This window comes from Scyliorhinus torazame, chromosome 3 (genome assembly GCF_047496885.1).
Source record: "Scyliorhinus torazame isolate Kashiwa2021f chromosome 3, sScyTor2.1, whole genome shotgun sequence".
Lineage (NCBI taxonomy): Eukaryota > Metazoa > Chordata > Chondrichthyes > Carcharhiniformes > Scyliorhinidae > Scyliorhinus > Scyliorhinus torazame.
The window spans coordinates 315,774,733-315,796,800 of NC_092709.1; the positions used below are offsets into that span (position 1 = coordinate 315,774,733).

A 22,068-nucleotide genomic window follows, 5' to 3' on the forward strand; every position below is an offset into this window, starting at 1 on the left:
GTTTGTTTCGATGTCACTAGCTTTCGGAGCGCTGCTCCTTCCTCAGGTGAATGAAGAGGTATGTTCCAGAAACATATATATAGACAGATTCAAAGATGCCAGACAATGCTTGGAATGCGAGCATTAGCAGGTGATTGAATCTTTTCAGATCCAGAGATGGGGTAACCCCAGGTTAAAGAGGTGTGAATTGTGTCAAGCCAGGACAGTTGGTAGGATTTCGCAGGGCAGATGGTGGGGGATGAATGTAATACGACATGAATCCCAGGTCCCGGTTGAGGCCGCACTCATGTGTGCGGAACTTGGCTATAAGCTTCTGCTCGGCGATTCTGCGTTGTCGCGCGTCCTGAAGGCCGCCTTGGACGGCCTTAAAAAAGGCCTTTATAAGGAGATAAATGGCTGCCATCCAAGGTAAAACTTCCCAACTGACCCCATGATGGCATATTTAATTTTTCCAATGTAGAAATGACATCAAATCGCCCAACAAGGCAGATGCACTCAGCGGGGTGGGAGACCTCCAGCAAAGCAATATGCTCCTGGCCACCACTGAGGCAAAGGTGACAACATCTGCCCCTAACCCAGAATGAAATGCAGATGAGTCAGAAACCCCAAATCTGGTGACGAACGGACATGGTTCTAGAACCAGCCAAAGAATCTCCAATATAGTATTGATAAAGGGAACCCAGAAGCTAGCAAGTTTGGGACAAGACCAGAACATATCAGTGTGGTTAGCTGACTCTAGCGAGCACCAATCACACTTGTCCTCCACGTCTGGGAAAAAGCCCTGGTCCAGTGCATCCTGTGTAATACTTTGAACTGAATTAAACTCAGCCAGGCATAAGAAGATGTGGCGTGCACCCAGCAGTAGACCTCCCTCCAAGCCTCATCAGTAAGCCCTGCCCACTCGCCCTCACCCCATCCAAAGGGCAGATCTAACGAGAGAATATAGCCATACAGATCTTAAATGGACCCCTTACCAAGCTGAGCCAAGAATACAACCTTCCTCAGTAAAGGGGGGGGGGCTCAGGTAAAAAGGGAAAGCTTTACAGGAAAAAATCAGGAATCTGAAAGGAGGCTAGAATTGGGCAACTGAAATTTGTCAGCCATCTCTTTAAAACTGGCAAATCTCCCCTCTTCGAATAGGTCACTAAAATACACAAGTCCCTTTGCCCTCCAAAGTCTAAATGAAGGGTCCAGGCGCGAAGGCAAAACGAGGTAATTATTACAAATGGGAGCCAAAGAAGACATGGAGAAAAGTTTGAAATGCTGCCGAAACTGTTTCCAAATTCTGAGGGAGGCGATCACGACAGGATTTGAGGAAATCTAGCAGGAGAGAAGGCCAGTGGTGCAGTGATTATAGAATGAAGAGTGGAGGTGGCGAACGAGCGAGCCTCCATTCTGCCCCAAATATAGTCAGGGTCGCTCAGCCACTGCAAAATGTTTTAACTGTTGGCCGCCCAAGAATAAAACAAAATATTTGGGAAAGCTAAGCTTCCTGACCTTCTGTCTCTCTGGAGCGTTATGGATTCTGGGACACTTAACCGCCCAAATAAGAGCAGGAATCAATCTTAATAAAAAGAATTTGGGCAAAAAATAGGGATACATTGAAAGGAAAAGAAAAACCTGGGAAGTACATTCATTTTGATTGTTTGGATACTACCCGTCAGGGACAGAGTGCAGCTGCTCCACTTCTGCAGGTCTGCTTTGACATTATTGATGAGGCTTAATTAGTTTAATTTGTAAAGTGATGCCCAATTAGGGCTACATGTACCCCAAGTAACAGAAACTGGTATTAGAAAGACAATGAATTAATTTTTAAAAATATATATTTTTATTCTCCTCCTTTTTCACATTTTCTCCCAAATTTACACCACCAACAATAAACAATAATCAGTAACGAATACAATGTCAATCCGCATATCAATAACAACGATCCCATCCTCCCACCAAACCCCCAAACAGCAGCCCGCATGTTAACATAAACAAATAACAAAAAGGAACCAGGAATCACCCATAGTCAGCATTAACACATACAGTCCCCCTCCCCCCAACCCTCCCAACACCCCCCCCTAATGTTCGACGTTATTCAATTCTTGAAAGTGCAGAATGAATAATGCCCATGAATTGTAGAACCCCTCCATCCTTCCCCTCAGTTCAAACTTAACCTTCTCAAGAGTTAAGAATTTGAACACGTCCCCCCGCCACGCCAGGGCACCGGGTGGAGAGGCTGCTCTCAATCCCAACAGGATCCGCCTTCAGGCGATCAACGAGGCGAAGGCTACAACATCTGCCTCCGTGCCCATTTCCAACTCCGGCTGGTCGGACACCCTGAATATGGCCTCTGTCATGATATCCAGGTGAACATCATAGCACATACATACATACATACTGATGGACAGATCAACGGACCAATCAACACACACACAACACGACAGCCAATCACAGGCAAGAGCATACACAGTACAAAGCAGGGAACACAACACTTCCTGGGCACTCGAGCAGGAGACAGCTCAGGGCACAGAGCTCATTACAAGCCACTCAGACATCCACCATGTGCTGAGTGCCACTACAAGATAGAATTAGGAATAGGTCCACAGAATCAAGGTCATGATCGAGCCTCAGTAAACAGTTTACCAGTGTAAATAGATGTTTGAAATAAAACTGCGTTGTACCATTCGCAACTGTGTTGGTTCGTCTGTGTAGCAGAGTACGTAACACTTCAGCTTCCTGAGGGCCCGGGTCCAGTTTCACGTGCACCACTTTAAAGATGACCCTAAAAACCTCCTTCCAGTAATCCTCCAGCTTTGGACAGGACCAAAACATATGAACATGATTTGTGGCCCCCCTCCCGCAACATTCATACACATCTTCTAACCCCTCAAAGAGCCGGCTCATCCTCGCCCTTGTAGCTATCTGGGAAGGCCACGTCCCGATTACAAAATGGACACCGGCAAAGAATGCAGGGAAAATTGGACAGTGCTAAGAAACAAGCAGGTGCAAGCTCAGTCTGTTGATTAGAACCTTAAACTCACGGACAGGTCAGAAACCACCAAACAATCTACATACTAATGAGCCATCTCCGGGGACACAAGGGAAACATTTAGATACACAATGTTAAGGCAGACTCCCCGGTGCCAGAAGAAGCTAAGACAAAGCAGACTGACAGTCACCAGGACACACCCAGCGATCAGGGAACATAAGAACATAAGAACTAGGAGCAGGAGTAGGCCATCTGGCCCCTCGAGCCTGCTCCACCATTCAATGAGATCATGGCTGATCTTTTGTGGACTCAGCTCCACTTTCCGGCCTGAACACCATAACCCTTAATCCCTTTATTCTTCAAAAAATTATTTATCTTTATCTTAAAAACATTTAATGAAGGAGCCTCTACTGCTTCACTGGGCAAGGAATTCCATAGATTCACAACCCTTTGGGTGAAGAAGTTCCTCCTAAACTCAGTCCTAAATCTACTTTCCCTTATTTTGAGGCTATGCCCCCTAGTTCTGCTTTCACCCGCCAGTGGAAATAACCTGCCCGCATCTATCCTATCTATTCCCTTCATAATTTTATATGTTTCTATAAGATACCCCCTCATCCTTTTAAATTCCAACGAGTACAGTCCCAGTCTGCTCAACCTCTCCTCGTAATCCAACCCCTTCAGCTCTGGGATTAACCTAGTGAATCTCCTCTGCACACCCTCCAGTGCCAGTACGTCCTTTCTCAAGTAAGGAGACCAAAACTGAACACAATACTCCAGGTGTGGCCTCACTAACACCTTATACAATTGCAGCATAATCTCCCTAGTCATAAACTCCATCCCTCTAGCAATGAAGGACAAAATTCCATTTGCCTTCTTAATTTCCTGTTGCACCTGTAAACCATCTTTTTGCGACTCATGCACTAGCACACCCAGGGCTCTCTGCACAGCAGCATGTTTTAATATTTTATCATTTAAATAATAATCCCTTTTGCTGTTATTCCTACCAAAATGGATAACCTCACATTTGTCAACATTGTATTCCATCTGCCAGACCCTAGCCCATTCACTTAGCCTATCCAAATCCCTCTGCAGACTTCCAGTATCCTCTGCACTTTTTGCTTTACCACTCATCTTAGTGTCGTCTGCAAACTTGGACACATTGCCCTTGGTCCCCAACTCCAAATCATCTATGTAAATTGTGAACAATTGTGGGCCCAACACTGATCCCTGAGGGACACCACTAGCTACTGATTGCCAACCAGAGAAACACCCATTAATCCCCACTCTTTGCTTTCTATTAATTAACCAATCGTCTATCCATGCTACTACTTTCCCCTTAATGCCATGCATCTTTATCTTATGCAGCAACCTTTTGTGTGGCACCTTGTCAAAGGTTAGAGGGGAACCACCCCTCAATTGGAGGAAAATCGATACAGATGATTGGGAAAGACCCAATTAGTTGAGGCCAAGTTCAAAGCCTGCCCAAAAGCGCACAAAGCCCCTTTTCCGTATAAAAGGTATCCACCAAGGAGAACGCTCTCCTTTGGCTTTGGCTCTCACCGAAGAGAGAGACCTGCCTAGCAGTTGCACCAGACCAAGTAAGTTCCAAGTCAACGCACGCTACGAGATAGATGCTCCTAGTTGCTACCCTGTAAACAGCTCAACCCAGCAGCCTCAGAACCAAGCAACGGCCATTGTTCCTCTGACTGAGTGGGCGCCCAAAGCTAAGTATAGGCTTTAGTAATAGTGGTAGTTTAGTTTATGCAATAGTAGAGTTTATGCATGAGTAGACTTGACTGTGTGTAAATAAATGAGCATTGCTTTTGAACTTACTAACTGGTGTACCGAGTCATTGATCAGTATTCAGTTCTGAACCTTGTGGCGGTGTCGGAAGATACCTGGCGACTCTTGAGGAAACGTGATTAAATAGAGCCAAATTAAGAACCAACCAAAAGTTAGCAACATTTACTGGCGACATCTGACGGGACTCAACTTAGAAGTGGCCTAACCACTCCGAGAGTACCCAAAAATTTGAATTGAGAGTCCAATTGGGAACAGAAAGAAAAACCACAAGCATCAAAACAGTACTGATCAAGCCTCTGAGATTCGGAAGTGTGTTAATGCATACTAACAGGGATATAAGGCAAACCTGAGAGATTTTGTTGCGTAAAACTGTCGGGAGTTTTGTAGGCCGGAAATTAGCATAAGCCGTAGTTTACATCACCGCTTTATCACCCCCGTTCCAAATTCAGTAGAGATCCTAGTGGAGAAAATGGCATTGAAGGCAATGGAACGCCTTATGAACCCCCAGGAATTTGAGGTCACAGCGACCAGTAGAGTAGGACAGTGTCCCGTATGGGAAGATGAGATCAGAAAATATCTCAAAGGGAAAGGATGGCCCCTTTGGAGTGAATTCTGCAATAATGTGGAAACAGGACCCGGGAGTATAGGACATACTTGGTGGGAGAACCTGTCAGAGATCCGCAAGAAGAGCTTGGGAAAAGCCCGCAAGCCAATGGCAATCATGTCCTGTTTGGCACAATTGCGAGGCACAGAGGAGGTCGTTAGGACGCTCCATAGAGAGATAGAGGAGAGCGACAGAACCAGTGAGGTAGACGTGAGTGAGGTAGAGAAAGAGAATCGAGATCTGAAGGGACAGAGAGGTGGATGATGCCAAGTGGGCACATCAGTCTTGTCTCGCGCATTTGAACAGTTTTCAGACGCAATACGATAAGGCCTACCAGGACACGCAACGTGCGGTCTTGGTAAGACAAGAAACAGAACAGCAAGTTGAGAAATTGCAGAAACAGTACAATGATTTAAAAGCAGCCCTACAAGCACTCCATACTTCCACGACGGGACGAAGGCAGAGCTTAGTAGACCACACAAAATGCCGGAAGCAAATTGCAGAATTGCAATCTCTGCTGTCCGTGCAAAATGGATTTCAAAGTACATTCGGACCCCAATTAGATCAGGAAAACGGCCCCGATTGGCAGGAATTGAACGAGACTGCCCATAGATACGTACATGGGACATGTACGCAGGAAAAACCCCAGAAAAGGAAAGCGCCCCAACCCCCAACCAAACAGGCAGAACACACCCCCATGAATCCTGTGACCACACACCGTAGGGCCTCTGGAGAAGGAGAAGCAGATTTCCTTTATACAACTCCGTTAACCGTGACCCAATTACGGGACGCGTGTGGAAAAATTACATCGTTCCTTCCCACTTCAGACCCCCACCAATTTTTCGCGAAAGTCAAACAACAGGCAACCCTGTACGGCCTGGACGAAAAGGAGCAAGTGAAGCTCACAGTTTTAAGCCTCAACCCTTCAGTCGTAGCAGCCCTTCCCGACCCACAGAATGTAGGAGGAGGCACACTCCAAGAGATGCACACAGCGATCCTTGATGCCATCGGCTTTAACAGAGGAGACCCCGTAGAAGGCCTAAATAAGTGTAGGCAAAAGAAGACAGAGCACCCCACAGCGTTTGCTGGACGTTTGTGGATTCACTTCACAGCAGTTTTTGGAGAGTTAGCCCGCACCCATTTGACCCCAGATAATATGGCCAAATGGACCCGAATTCTAGTCTCTCACGCTACAGAAGCAGGACGAAAAGCTTGCACAAATTATGACCCCTCAGATGAGGCCCACAATAAAAAATGGGCTTTGAAGAGATTGTCCCGCGCTTGGGAGCAATCAATTGCAGGCAAAACCGCATTTATAACACCCGACGAAGAGCAGGCAGAAATGAACCCAGTTAAAGCACACCAAACCCCGCATGGGTAAATGAGGGCAGGAACAGCCAACCCCAGCCAAAACCTCAAGAATGTTATAATTGTGGACAGCTAGGACGCTTTGCACGAGAGTGCAACGCGCCCCAGAAGCAGCAGAGAAACCAACAGACAGGCACCCTAAACAAGAATAGGGCACAGCCGATCCATAGCGTTAGTGCCCGTTCAGAGAATGCAGACATGAACGGCACCGGCTGACGGTGTTCGGGCTCCCCAACTTGGGTCTGCGACACCCTTTGGGACAAGTCCGGTAGACCCTACGGTGCAAAGTCCAGGGACAACCCGTAGAATTTCTTTGGGACACAGGAAGGTCCCGCACCACACTCAATTCCTCCACAATGTTCCAGCGAGACACGTGGCCCACAACAGACACCATTACACTCAACGGTTTTACAGGCCATTTACAACAGCGACACATCACAGCCCTTATAGCACTACAGATAGGGAACACCACGACTAAGCACCCCGTAGTTTTAGTTGATCTGCCCCAGACAGCAGAACATATCCTTGGGATCGATTTCATGAGCTCCCATAACCTTTCTTTCGACCCAGTGAACAAGTGTGCATGGAAAATGGCTAAGGCAGCACGAGCCCCCGCCACGCTCACAGTAGGAGAATACGTAAATAGGATTAGCTCAGTAGGAGACTTCTGGTTCGACCTCCGAGCCATTAGTGCAGACAAAGTGCTGGCTTTGTGAACATTACAGGTCCCAACCCTAAACCCCAGAAGCAGTACAGATTTCCCCAGGAAGCAGAGGGAGAAATCTCCAAAGTAATAGAAAGTTTGTTGGATCAAGGCGTACTCAGATCAGTAGCCTCCACAAACAACGCACCAATTTGGCCCATCAGGAAACCGGATGGGTCATGGCGACTGACCATTGATTACCAGGAACTGAACAAAGTAACCCCAGCAGCAGCCCCCACCATAGCCACAAGTCCCGAGACCATGCTCAAACAGGGACTCCAGTCAAAATATTTTTCGGTTTTGGACATTAGTAATGGCTTCTGGTCCATTCCATTTGCTAAAGCGTGCCAGTACAAATTTGCCTTTACATTCCAAGGGCAACAATACACGTGGACGTGCCTTCCACAAGGCTTCCACAACTCCCCCTCCATTTTCCACCGACAGCTGGCAAATGGTTTCGCAAAATATTCCCGCCCCGATTGTCTGGTCCAGTATGTAGACGACTTGTTACTACAGACAGGCATAAAGGGAGAGCACATTTTGCTTCTCGCCGAGCTCCTAGCATTCCTAAAAGAAATTGGTTGTCAAATCAACCCCAAGAAGGCCCAGATTCTGAAAGAAAAAGTGATTTACTTGGGAACAGTGATCACTCATGGTAAACGTGAGATCGAGCACAAGAGAATTGACTCGATCGTCAAATTGCCCCTTCCCCGCAATGTCTCAACCCTCCGGTCATTTTTAGGACTAGTTGGTTACTGCCGAAACCATATTGACGGTTTCGCCACTAAAGCAGCGCCCCTATCCGAACTTCTCAAGAAGCAGGCACCTTGGGAATGGCTTCCACAGCATACAGATGCCGTGGATGCTTTAAAAAGAGCACTACAGGTCCCAGATCCACATTCCCCGTACGCTATTGAGGTAGCAAGCACCGACCGAACCCTTTCGGCCGTGCTCCTCCAGGAACGCCACGACCAGTTACATACGCCTATGTATGTTAGCATACGCTTCACGCATGTTAGACCCAGTAGAGCAAGGGTTTTCTGCCTGTGAAAGGCACCTGCTCACAGTTTTTTGGGCAGTACAGTACTTCGCCTACATTACAGGACTCAACCCCATCACCATCCTCACAGAACACACACCGACACAGCTATTTAGACGTCTTTAGACGGCCGACTTAAAGATGGCACAGTCAGCCAAATCCGCGCAGCCCGTTGGACCCTTCTTTTACAGGGACGGGACATCACGGTAAAGAGAACCAAGACCCACACCTTCCTTGCCGATAATTTACAGTATGCAGGCACCCCTCATGAATGTGAGACCATCACCACTAAACAGAACACAGGCCCATTTATTCCCAAAACACCCCCCAGGAAAACAGGTAGTACACCCTAGAGACCCCAGCCCACAGACACGTGCACACCCCTGAAGATATATGTGGATGGCTCATCCACAGTGTTAAACGGAAAGAGAATCACCGGTTGCGGTATATATGTGCAGGGACGTGCAGGGACGCGCCCGAGTGAAATTTCCTTAAAGTTCCCAGGGCACTTAGGCTCGCAGGCAGCAGAACTGGCAGCAATTGCATATATTGTAAACCACCCAGACTCGTTCCCGACCCCATCAGACATCTATTCAGACAGCTTGTATGTCTGCAATAGTTTGACAGAGTTCCTACCACTCTGGGAAACAAGAGGATTTGTTTCCGCGGACGGTAAACCCCTACCCTCAGCCCCATTACACCGCCATATCTTAGAGACAGCGAAGGATAGGAAATACGGAATAATTAAAGTTTGCTGTCATCACCGTTCTTCCCCCCCTGGTAATGTTAAAGCAGACCCCTAGCGAAGGCAGGCTCCAGGCATGGTTATTTTTGGAACCCCCCAAAAGCACCCCAGTACACGCAGTTCAGGTCTCACAGACCAACATTCAGGATTTAGCGAAGGCCCAGAAAGAAGACGAGAAACTCAGGGAAGTTTTAAAGGGAACCTTCCCAGCCCCGTACGACAAGTTTAAAAACGCAATCACCACACACGACAGTGTGATTTTAAAGGATGGCATTTATAGCGCAATGTCTGTTCATCCTTCTCGCAGCGTCTGCATGGTCTCGCCAATGTACCACGCCTCAGGACATCCTTTCCTGCAGCGTATGAGGTAGACAACATTGACCGAGTCGCACGAGTATGTGCTGCGTACCTGGTGGGTGGTGTTCTCAGATGTAATGGTGGTATCCATGTCGATGATCTGGCATGTCTTGCAGAGGTTGGCATGGCAGGTTTCCTTGTGAGTCTGGCAGGGAACTCCTGCAAGAAAGCAGTTGACTGGCTATCTTGTCAGATTACCCTGTGTAAGTTTAAATTGAGTTAGAAGAGTTAAATTCCATCAGCTGTGCTGGCATTTGAACCCATGTCCCCAGGAGGTTACCATGGACCTCTGGATTTTTAAACATTCATTTATGGGATGTGGGTGTCGCTGACTAGGCCAGCAGTTATTGTTCATCCATAATTGTGTCATTTCAAGAAGTAATTAGATATAGTTCATGGGGCTACAGGGAGCAAGGGGTATAGGGGGACGGCGGGTTCAGTGTATTGAAGTTGATGATCAGCCATGAATGGTGGAGCAGGCTTGATGTGCCGAATGGCCTCCCATTGCTTCTATTATTTATGTATGTTTCTATGTAATTGCCCTTGAGAAGGTGGTGCTGAGCTGCTTTCTTGAACCACTGGAGTCCATGTTGTGTAGGCACAGCCACAGTGCTGTTAGAGTTCCAGGATTTTGACCCAGCAACAGTGAAGGAACAGCTATATATTACTAAATCAGGGTGGTGAGTAGCTTGGAGGGGAACTTCCAGGTAGTGGAGTTCCCAGTGCATAGAGCCATAGAACTTTACAGCATATAAAGAAGGACTTTGACCTATTGTGCCTGCACTGGCCAGCAAGCACCCATCTATTCAAGCCCCACTTGCAGATGGGACACACACTGCTGCTACTGCTGGTCTGTGGTGGAGGAAGTGAATGTTTGTGGAAGGGATTCTGTGGGCTATTTCCCTGGAGCACAATTTCTTATACCTCGCTCTGTGCATGCTGCCTGCATCGTTTGCTCTGGATAGGCTGATCTTACCTCCAAGAGGCTCAGTGATTGGCCAGTTGTCTCTTGCCCTTCATTCAGTGAATAACACTGGACCCTCCCGCCCCCCACCATCCCAACACGTAGACTATGAAATGTCAGCCTATCTTTGAATTTCTCTCCATGGTCTTGCCCTGTTCTGTTATGGCAGCACTATTGAGTCAGTAATAGGGTAATTTGCCGGCCAATCGCACTGCTGCAACTGGAACTGATGTCGATGAGGCTATCCTAGACTGACTGCATTGTGCTCCTATTTGAATCGGGGATCTCTGCTGTAGTTTCTGCCTTTGGTTTGTCTGCAGCTGGACCAGAATGTTTTCTGAATAGAATCTGCTATAAGTGCGGCCTCCAACAGTGCTGTTTTGTGTGTGCGTGTGTGTGCTAGGAGTGGGGGTACCGGGCGGCACAGTAGCACAGTGGGTAGCACAGCTCCAGGGTCCCAGGTTCGATTCCTGGCTTGGGTCACTGTCTGTGCGGAGTCTGCACGTCCTCCCCATGTCTGCGTGGGTTTCCTCCGGTGTTCTGGTTTCCCCCCACAGTCCAAAGATGTGCAGGTTAGGTGGATTGGCCATTCTAAATTGCCCTTAGTGTGCAAAGAAAAAAGGTTAGGTGGGGTTACTGGGTTACATGGATAGGGTGGATGTGTGGGCTTAAGTCGGGCGCTCTTTCCAAAGGCCGGTTCGGACTTGATGGGCCGAATGGCCTCCTTCTGCATTGTAAATTCTATGATTCTATGAAAAGCGTCTGCTGTTTGATTTTATCGTAATTATTTGATAATCTTTTTAAAATGCTGCAAAGTCGAGCATGCCCCACCACACAGTGATTTTATGCCTTTGCAACTGAACCAACCAACATGGAGATCAGAGAGAGGATCCAGGGTTTGGTCCAGGGTTCGTATTTCTCTCTCATTGGTTGCACATTAATCCAAAACTGGTCCTAAAATCCGATTTCCCGTAGGAATGTTTGACGAGGGTGTGTTTATTGTTAAAGGGGGAAACCTCTGGCTGACACACACACACACACACACACACACACACTTGCTGTAAAGAACATTCGGTTGTTTGATGAGGTTTATTGCAAATGTTGCATTTATTTTGTGTTTGGTGCAAGAAACGAAAGCAATTCTTTTTGGTGCTGGCGAGAATTGTTCAGGTCTGCGGCCAGTCACCTGCTGTGGTTTGTGAAGAGGCAGAAAGGACAAGGCTTCAGGTTGTTGTTTACTGCAATGTTTAATCTCACAAAAACTACATTCGACTCATTTCAGATTTGCCAGAAGTCCAGGGTGGACAAGCCCCAGGCATGGGAACCGCCTGGTTTCTCGCTATGGACAACATGTCTCAGGTTAAACAAAAATGTCTAAAAGGTTCTCAAATGATTCATAAATCCTGACAGAATGTGGAGAAGACATGTTTTGATACCATGTTAGATATTCACAGGAATACAAAATACAAAAAAAAGATAGACATATTTACAGTAAAATCCTAACTCCCGGTTTGAATTCCTCCTCTTTGTCCCTTGTCTCCCTGTGGTTAATTCCAACAATTCCTCATGAACCCCTCCAAATCCCTCTAACTCCCCCTCTCCCTCTAAATCCCTCTTATTCCCACTCCCCTTTCCCTTGAAATCCCTCTAATTCCAACTCCACCTTTCCTTCAAAATCCCTCTAATTCCCACTCCCCCTTTCCCTGGAAAACCCTCTAATTCCCACTCCCCCTATCCCTCTAAATCCCTCTAATCCCTCATCTCCCTATGGTTAATTCCAGCAGCTCCCTATGAAAGATGCTAACGGCTTGGCCCTGAACAGAGGGATTTTTACTGAGACACAATGTGCCACACACAGGGTGGGAAATCCCAATCTTAACACCCTCCTCCAGGCATTAGTTTCTTTATCACTTGAGAGGCTGTGGCTACACTCGGTTACAATGATCAAGAAGGGAACAAGGAAAAAGATGGAAAATTATAGCCTAACCTCGGTTGTTGACAAGATTCTAGAATCCATTGTTAAGGATGAGATTTCTAAATTCTTGGAATTGCAGGGTCGGATTAGGACAAGTCAGCATGGATTTAGTAAGGGGAGGTCGTGCCTGACAAACCTGTTAGAGTTCTTTGAAGAGATAACAAATAGGTTAGACCAAGGAGAGCCAATGGATGTTATCTATCTTGACTTCCAAAAGGCCTTTGATAAGGTGCCTCACGGGAGACTGCTGAGTAAAATAAGGGCCCATGGTATTTGAGGCAAGGTACTAACATGGATTGACGATTGGCTGTCAGGCAGAAGGCAAAGAGTTGGGATAAAAGGTTCTTTTTCAGAATGGCAACCGGTGACGAGTGGTGTCCCGCAGGGTTCAGTGTTGGGACCACAGCTGTTCTCTTTATATATTAACGATCTAGATGACGGGACTGGGGGCATTCTGGCTAAGTTTGCCGATGATACAAAGATAGGTGGAGGGGCAGGTAGTATGGAGGAGGTGGGGAGGCTGCAGAAAGATTTAGACAGTTTAGGAGAGTGGTCCAAGAAATGGCTGATGAAATTCAACGTGGGCAAGTGCGAGGCCTTGCACTTTGGAAAAAAGAATAGAGGCATGGACTATTTTCTAAACGGTGACAAAATTCATAATGCTGAAGTGCAAAGGGACTTGGGAGTCCTAGTCCAGGATTCTCTAAAGGTAAAATTGCAGGTTGAGTCCGTAACTAAGAAAGCAAATGCAATGTTGTCATTTATCTCAAGAGGCTTGGAATATAAAAGCAGGGATGTACTTCTGAAGCTTTATAAAGCATTAGTTAGGCCCCATTTAGAATACTGTGAGCAATTCTGGGCTCCACACCTCAGGAAGGACATACTGGCACTGGAGCGGATCCAGCGGAGGTTCACACGGATGATCCCAGGAATGGTAGGGCTATCATACGATGAACGTCTGAGGATCCTGGGATTATATTCATTGGAGTTTAGGAGGTTGAGGGGAGATCTAATAGAAACTTACAAGATAATGAATGGCTTAGATAGGGTGGACGTAGGGAAGTTGTTTCCATTAGCAGGGGAGACTAGGACCCGGGGGCACAGCCTTAGAATAAAAGGGAGTCACTTTAGAACTGAGATGAGGAGAAATTTCTTCAGCCAGAGAGTGGTGGGCCTGTGGAATTCATTACCACAGAGGGCGGTGGAGGCCGGGACGTTGCGTGTCTTTAAGACAGAAGTTGATAAATTCTTGATTTCTCAAGGAATTAAGGGCTATGGAGAGAGAGCAGGAAAATGGAGTTGAAATCAGCCATGAATGAATGGTGGAGTGGACTCGATGGGCCGAATGGCCTTACTTCCGCTCCTATGTCTTATGGTCTTATGATCAGGAAGGAATATAAGAAGAATATTAACTCGCCCCCAGCACAGTAAAACTGTCCCCCCCCCACAATGCAATCACACTGCCTGCCCTCCAAAGCATAAAGCAAGGGGAACACTTGAACCATTCACTGCCATCTGACTTCACCATTCTACAATGCTCCTCCTCGCAATTACTTTTGCAGATCCTGGAGATCAGGAAGTCTTGATTTGTGGACCCCACACTTCCCTTCCATTCCCCCTCCAACCCTCCCAACTCCCCCTCCAACCCCCTTCCCCCTCAAAATCTCCCACCAACCCCCAACTCCCCCTCCAACCTCGCACTCCGCCAACCCCTACTCCATCTCCAACTCCCCCTCCCACTCCAACCCCCACTCCCCCTCCAACACCCCACTCCCCCTCCAACTCCCCCTCCCCCTCCAACCCCCCCTCCACCCCCCATTCCCCCTCCAACCGCCCCAGTCCCCCTCTATCCCCTCTCCCACACCAACCCCCCTCCAACCCCCCTTCCTCCTCCAACCCCCCACTCCCACGCCAACCCCCACTCTCCCTCCGACTCCCCCTCCCACTCCAACCCCCATTCCCCGTCCAACACCCCACTCCCCCTCCAACTCCCCCTCCCACTCCAACCCCCCCACTGCCCTCCAACCCCCCCCACTGCCCTCCAACCCCCTACCACCTCAAAATCTCCCTCCAAACACCCACTCTCTTTCCCACCTCGCACTCCGCCAACCCCTACTCCACCTCCAACACCCCCTCCTGCTCCAACCCCCATTCCGCCTCCAACCCCCATTCCACCTCCAACCTCCATCCCTCCTCCAAACCACCCACTCCCCCTCCAAGTCTCCCTCCCCCTCCAACTCCCCCTCCAACCCCCATTCCCCCTCCAACCACCCCACTCCCCCTCCATCCCCTCTCCCACACCAACCCCCCTCCAACCCCCCTTCCTCCTCCAACCCCCCACTCCCACGCCAACCCCCACACCCCCTCCAACCGCCACTCCACTTCAACCCCCATTCCCCGTCCAACCCCCACTCCTCCTCCAACCCCCACTCCCCCTCCAACCACCCACTCCCCCTCTCAGCCCCAAATCCCACGCCAGCCCCCACTCCCCCTCCAACCCCAACTCCCCCTCCAACCCCCACTCCCCCTCCAACCCCCACTCCCCCTCCAACCCACACTCCCCCTCCAAACCCAATCCCTCTCCAACCCCCATTCCCCCTCCAACTCCCCACTCCCCCTCCAACCCCCTCCCCCTCCAACCCCCCCTCCAACTCCAACCCCCACTCCCCCTCCAACCCACCATTCCCCCTCCAACCCCCACTCCCCCTCCAACCCCCACTCTCCCTCCAACCCGCACTCCCCCTCCAACACCCCATTCCGCCTCCAACCCCCATTCCACCTCCAACCTCCATCCCTCCTCCAAATCCCCCACTCCCCCTCCAAGTCCCCCTCCCCCTCCAACTCCCCCTCCAACCCCCTTTCCCCCTCCAACCACCCCACTCCCCCTCCATCCCCTCTCCCACACCAACCCCCCTCCAACCCCCCTTCCTCCTCCAACCCCCCACTCCCCCTCCAACCCCTACTCCCCTTCAACCCCACTCCCCGTCCAACCCCCACTCCTCCTCCAACCCCCACTCCCCCTCCAACTGCCTACTCCCCCTCTAACCCCCAACTCCCACGCCAGCCCCAACTCCCCCTCCAACCTCCACTCCCCCTCCAACCCCAACTCCCCCTCCAACCCCCACTCCCCCTCCAACCCCCACTCCCCCTCCAACCCCCCCTCCCCTCCAACCCCCCACTCCCCGTCCAACCCCCATTCCCCCTCCAACCCGCACTCCCCCTCCAACTCGCCTCCCCCCTCCAACCCCATTCCCCCTCCAACCCCCCACTCCCTCTCCAAACCCCTCTCCCTCCAACCCCCACTCCCCCTCCAACCCCCACTCCCCCTCCAAACCCACTCTCTCTCCAACCCCCATTCCCCCTCCAACTCCCCACTTCCCCTCCAACCCCCCTCCCCTCCAACCCCCCCTCCAACTCCAACCCCCACTCCCCCTCCAACCCCCCATTCCCCCTCCAACCCCCACTCCCCCTCCAACCCCCACTCTCCCTCCAACCCGCACTCCCCCTCCAACCCCCAATCCCCCTCCATTCCGCACTCCCCCTCCAACCTCCCATTCCCCCTCCAACCCCCATTCCCCCTCCAACCCCCACTCCCCCTCCAACCCCCCATTCCCCCTCCAACTCCCACTCCCCCTCCAACCCCCACACTCCCTCCAACCCACCACTCCCCTCCAACCCCCCACTCCCCCTCCAACCCCCACCCCCCTCCAACCCCCCTCCAACTCCAACCCACACTCCCCCTCCAACCCCCCACTCCCCTTCCAAACCCCCACTCCCCCTCCAACCCTCAACTCCTCCTCCAACCCCCACTCCCCCTCCAACCCCCACTCCACCTCCAACCCCCACTCCCCCTCCAACCTCCACTCCTCCTCCATCCCCCTTCCCCTCCAACCCCCCTCCCCCTCCAACCCTCCACTCCCCCTCCAACCCCCATTCCCCCTCCAACCCCCACTCCACCTCCAACCCCCCACTCCCCCTCCAACCCCCACTCCCCCTCCCCCCCCACCCCACCCGTGAACGAAGGGACTCTCAGTAATCCTGGAATATCGCAGTGCGCTGACAATCCGACACTAATGGGGGAAGTGCCATTTCCTATTTCCACCAGGGATATTGACATGTGTGAAATGGCCGCTGTCTTTACTCTGTGGCCGAATTCTTTAACACAGAAGCTGCCCCCCGGGGTGGGGGGAGAGGGGGGTTTGAGGGGCGCGTGGGGAACAAATTCACCTTTGTATTGGTCACAAATCCACGGTCACGAACAAGGTTTGCAGTTGCAGCAAGGTTATGACAACGAAAGGACAGTTTAATAGGCAATTGTGCAAAAAGATCCATTGAAGGCTGAAGAGAGCCAGTTGTATGCCGAGTCCTGTGCAGTCTCATTTAGCTCTCAAGAGGTGCTGAAGAGGTGATTGAAGGATTCCGTGTTGAAGCGGACAAGTTTAGAGTCATCAACCTGAAGTAGGAAAAATCCTGTCAATATATTCATGAAAAAAAACATAGTTGAGCGAAACAAAGACCTGCACCCGAGGCACGTTCACCTGTGGTAGACCCAAACCCACTTGTTAGGTGGAAGCTGACACCCAGAGAGGTGGTTGATACTGAGAGAGCGATTTTAGTTTCCCCTTCAGAGTGGGGTGGAAAAGGAGCTCTTCAACCTGACCTGGGAAGGACAGAGATTAGAGACGTGGCAATCTCACTGCATTTGCCACCCAGGTCTAATTTCCAAGGAATTTAAAGGCAAAATACTGCCGATGCTGGAAATTTGAAATAAAAGCAGAAAATGCAGGAAAATCGCAAGCCATACTGGACTCAAAATGCTAACTCTGTTTCTTTCAGTCTCCACAGACTCTACTGAGTTTTCCAGCATTTTCTTGTTTTTATTTGGTATCGTTGAGATTCACAGCACAGAAAAAGGCCCTTCGGCCCACCCTGTCTGTGCTGGCAATCGAGCACCTCATAGAATCATAGAATTTGCAGTGCAGAAGGGGGCCATTCGACCCATCGAGTCTGCACCAGCCCTTAGAAAGAGCACCCTACTTAAGCCCACGCCTCCACCCCATCCCCGTAACCCAGTAACCCCACCTAACCTTTTTGGACACCAAGGGCAATTTAGCATGGACAATCCACCTAACAGCACATCTTTGGGACTTGTGGGAGGAAACTGGAGCACCCGGAGGAAACCCACGCAGACAAGGAGAACGCATGCAGACTCCACGCAGACAGTGGCCCAAGCCGGTAATCGAACCTGGGACCCTGCAGCTGTGAAGCAACTGTGCTAACCACTGTGCTAACCACTGTGCTACCATGCTGCCCTATCTATTCTAATCACATTTTCCAGCATTTGGTCCACAGCCTTGTGAGCAATGGCGTTTCAAGTGCTCATCTAAATGCTTTTTAAGTGTTGTGAGGGTTCCTGCCTCTAACGCCCTTTCAGGCGATGAGTTCCAGATTCTCACCTCTTAACTCCCTTCTGCAAGCCGCTATGTATCAAACAACTAAGAACAAGTTAAAGGAGAATAAAACTGAATGGACCACCTATCATCAATCTAGGCATTGGAAATGACTAAGGCACCATCATACCCAGCCACCCTGTAATGTCCTCCTCATGAGTACCTAGGGTTCATGTGAAAATTGGGAGAGATGTCCCAACAACTAGTCAGCTAACAGCCTGATATAGTTATACACACCAAATCATACCTTACAGTCAATGTCCTCCATCACCATTGTTGGTATGTCCTGTCCCACCAGCGGCACAGACACACCAGAGGTACATAGTGGTGTACAGATGGGAGGAAATTGCCCTGCAATCCCTTCATGTTGACTCTGTAGCTTGGAAACCTCCTGTTTATTACCGGCTCACTGCCCTCTGTCAGCTGATGAATCAGCACTCCTCTATGTTAAACACCACTTGTAAGAAGCATTGATGGTAGCAAGGGCACCAAATGGGACTTCAATGTCTATCATCAAGAGTGAATCGGTAGCATCATTACTGACTGAGCTGCTCACGTCCTGAAGGACATATCTGCCTAATCAGGCCTGCGGTAGGTTCTGAGAGAACCAACAAGAGGAAAAGCCAACAGACCACATCCTCACTGATCTACCAATCACAGGTGCATATGTAAGTGCATTGCTAAGAGTGACCAACACATAGTCCTTGAGGAGACCTAGTCCTGACTTCACACTGAGGACAACGTCCATCAAGTTATGTGGCATTACCACTACGCGAAATGGTATAGATTTTGAACAGATCCAGCAGCTCAAAACCAAGCCCACATGAGACTTTGTAAGTCATCAGCAGCTGTAGAATTGTTTTCAAGCATAATCGGTGACCTCATGGCCTAACATATCCCTCACCCTGCCATTACCATCAAGCCAGGCTGCCAACCCTGGATCAATGAGGACTGTAGGAGGCATGCCAGGAGTAGTGCCGAGCATACTTCAAAATGGCACGCCAACCTGGTGGTGCTACAACAGAGAACTATAAGTATGCTAAATAGCTGAAACATCATGTTAACTCAGAGCTAAGCAATTTCACAATCAACAGATCGGATCAAACTCTTCAGTCCTGCCAGATTGGATGGTGAATAATGGTAGACAATGAACGAATTAACTGGAGGAGGGATCTCCACAAATAACACCATCCTCAAATGATAGGGAATGCAGAACATTAGTGCAAAAGACAAGGCTGAAACATTTGCAAGCACCTTCATCCAGAAGTACCGAGTGGATGATCAATCACTGATCCTGAGGTCCCCAACATCACAGATGCCAATCTTCATCCAATTCGATTCACACAAAATAGCTAAAGGCGCTGATACGACAGTTTCTGGGCCCTTACAATATCTCAGATGTATTACTGAAGACCTGTGATCCAGAACTAACTGCATTCCTAGCCAAGCTTTTCCAGTACAGCATCAGCACTGGAATATTCCAGTTCCAATTTTCCAATTGCCCAGCCCTATCCTGACTACAAAAATCAGGATGAATCCAATTACCACCCCTTCAGTCTGCTCTCAATCATCAAACCGTTGGAAAGTGTCATTGACAGTGCTGCCACATGGCACTTATAAAGCAACAAACTGCTCACTAATAGGTTGGGTCATACCAGGGTTACTCAGTTGCAGCCTTGAATACAGTTTTGGTACAAATATGGACAAAAGAGTTGAAATAAGAGCGTCAGTCCTTGACATCAAGGCAGCATTTGACCGCATGACATGGAAGAGAATTCTCCATTGGTTTATTTCATACCCATCACAAAGGCCCAGTTTAGCTCAGTTGGCTGGATCGCTGCTTTGTCATTCAGAGCAAGGCCACCATTGTGGGTTCAAGCCCTATAGAGGCTGAGGCTATTCTCAACCTTGTCGCTTGCTTGAGGTGTGGTGATCCTCAGGTTAAACCACCACCAGTCAGCTCTCCCCCTCAAAGGGGAAAGCAGCTTATGGTCATCTGGGACTATGGTGACTTTACTTCTTTTAAGAGCCAGGAGTGAGACAGAGCTAAGAGTGAGTTTGGGAATTTGAATCTACGTGGGAATTCGAAGCTGGGTGGGGAGGAAGTGCTTTTTATCCCTGGTAAGTGACTGGTAAGTAGTGTTTCTGTTTTTCTGTTTCTTTTCATTGGTATATTTATTTTTTCTTTGTTTTTTTTTGTTGAAATTGTAGTTGTTGAGGTTAACCGAAGGTTTAAGACATGGCAGGAGATCTCAGACCCGTGTCATGCTCCTTGTGTGCGATGTGGGAGCTCAGGGACACGTCCACTGTCCCTGGCTCCTTCACGTGCAAGAAGTGTGTCCAGTTGCAGCTCCTGTTAGACCGCTTGACGGCTCTGGAGCTGCGGATGGACTCACTTTGGAGCATCTGCGATGCTGAGGATGTCGTGGATAGCACGTTTAGCGAGTTGGTCACACTGCAGGTGAAAGGTACTGAGGGAGATAGAAAATGGGTGACCAAAAGACAGAGTAGGAAGGCAGTGCAGGTGTCCTCTGCGGTCATCTTCCTGCAAAAACAGATATACCGCTTTGGATACTGTTGAGGGAGATGGCTCACCAGGGGAAGGCAGCAGCAGCCAGGTTCATGGCACCGTGGCTTGCTCTGCTGCACAGCTGGGCAGGAAGAAGAATGGCAGGGCTATAGTGATTGGGGACTCAATTGTAAGGGGAATAGACAGGCGGTTCTGTGGACGCAATTGAGACTCCAGGGTGATATGTTGCCTCCCTGGTGCAAGGGTCAAGGATGTCTCGGAGCGGCTGCAGGACATTCTGGGGGGGGGAGGGTGAACAGCCAGCTGTCGTGGTGCACATAGGCACCAACGATATAGGTAAGAAACGGGACAAGGTCCTACAAGCTGAATTTAGGGAGCTAGGAGTTAAACTAAAAAGTAGGACCTCAAAGGTAGTAATCTCAGGATTGCTACCAGTGCCACGAGCTAGTCAGAGTAGGAATGTCAGGATAGAGAGGATGAATGCGTGGCTCGAGAGATGGTGCAAGAGGGAGGGATTCAAATTCCTGGGACATTGGAACCGGTTCTGTAGAGGTGGGACCAGTACAAACCGGACGGTCTGCACCGAGGCAGTGTTTGCTAGAGCAGTTGGGGAGAGTTTAAACTAATGTGGCAGGGGGATGGGAACCGATGCAGGAAGTTAGAAGGTAGCAAAACAGGGACAGAAATAAAAGGCAGTAAGGGGGAAAGTGTAAGGCAGAGAAGCCATAGTCAAAAATCAAAAAGGGCGACAGTACAAGGTACAGTGACTGAGGGGAGCTCAGTGAATAGGACCAGGAATACTAAAAGAAATAAAACGGGAAGTGAAAACATTAATGGTAAGCGACGCGGCAGGTTGTTACAGGAAGATATGGGTTCAACGACAAGGAAAATTAGGAGAAAGGTTAAGAGGAAATATAACTTAGGAGAGGTTACTGATCGAGGTGTTAAGATTCAGAACAGAGGTAAAAAAGCCAACAAAAGTGTACTTTACCTGAATGCTCGTAGTATTCGGAATAATGTAAATGAGTTGATGGCGCAAATCATCGTGAATGACTATGGTTTAGTGGCCATTACTGAAACATGGTTAAAGGATGGTCACGACTGGGAGTTAAATATCCGAGGGTATCAAACTTTTCGGAAGGACAGAGTGGATGGTAAGGGAGGTGGTGTAGCTCTGTTATTTAAGGATGACATCCGGGCAACAGTAAGGGATGACATCGGTGCTATGGAGGATAAGGTTGAATCCATTTGGGTGGAAATCAGGAATAGTAAGGCGGAAAAGTCACTTATAGGAGTAATCTATAGGCCACCAAATAGTAACATTATGGTGGGGCAGGCAATAAACAAAGAAATAACTGATGCATGTAGAAATGGTACAGCAGTTATCATGGGGGATTTTAATCTACATGTCGATTGGTTTAACCAGGTCGATCAAGGCAGCCTTGAGGAGCAGTTTATAGAATGTATCCGCGATAGTTTCCTAGAACAGTATGTAATGGAACCTACAAGGGAACAAGCGGTCCTAGATCTGGTCCTGTGTAATGAGACAGGAT

At 49.2% G+C, this 22,068-nt stretch overlaps 1 protein-coding gene across 2 annotated transcripts in view; it reads right to left on the bottom strand.

Annotated features, from left to right (window-relative positions):
* Positions 1 to 16,549: 16,549 nt before the first annotated feature.
* Positions 16,550 to 22,068, bottom strand: part of cd8a (CD8a molecule) — a 34,398-nt gene continuing 28,879 nt past the window's right edge. For both annotated transcript variants that reach the window (XM_072497966.1, XM_072497965.1), the window contains exon 8: positions 16,550 to 16,988. The gene's annotated coding sequence lies outside the window, so the exon portion shown is untranslated. The remainder of the gene's footprint in view (positions 16,989 to 22,068) is intronic.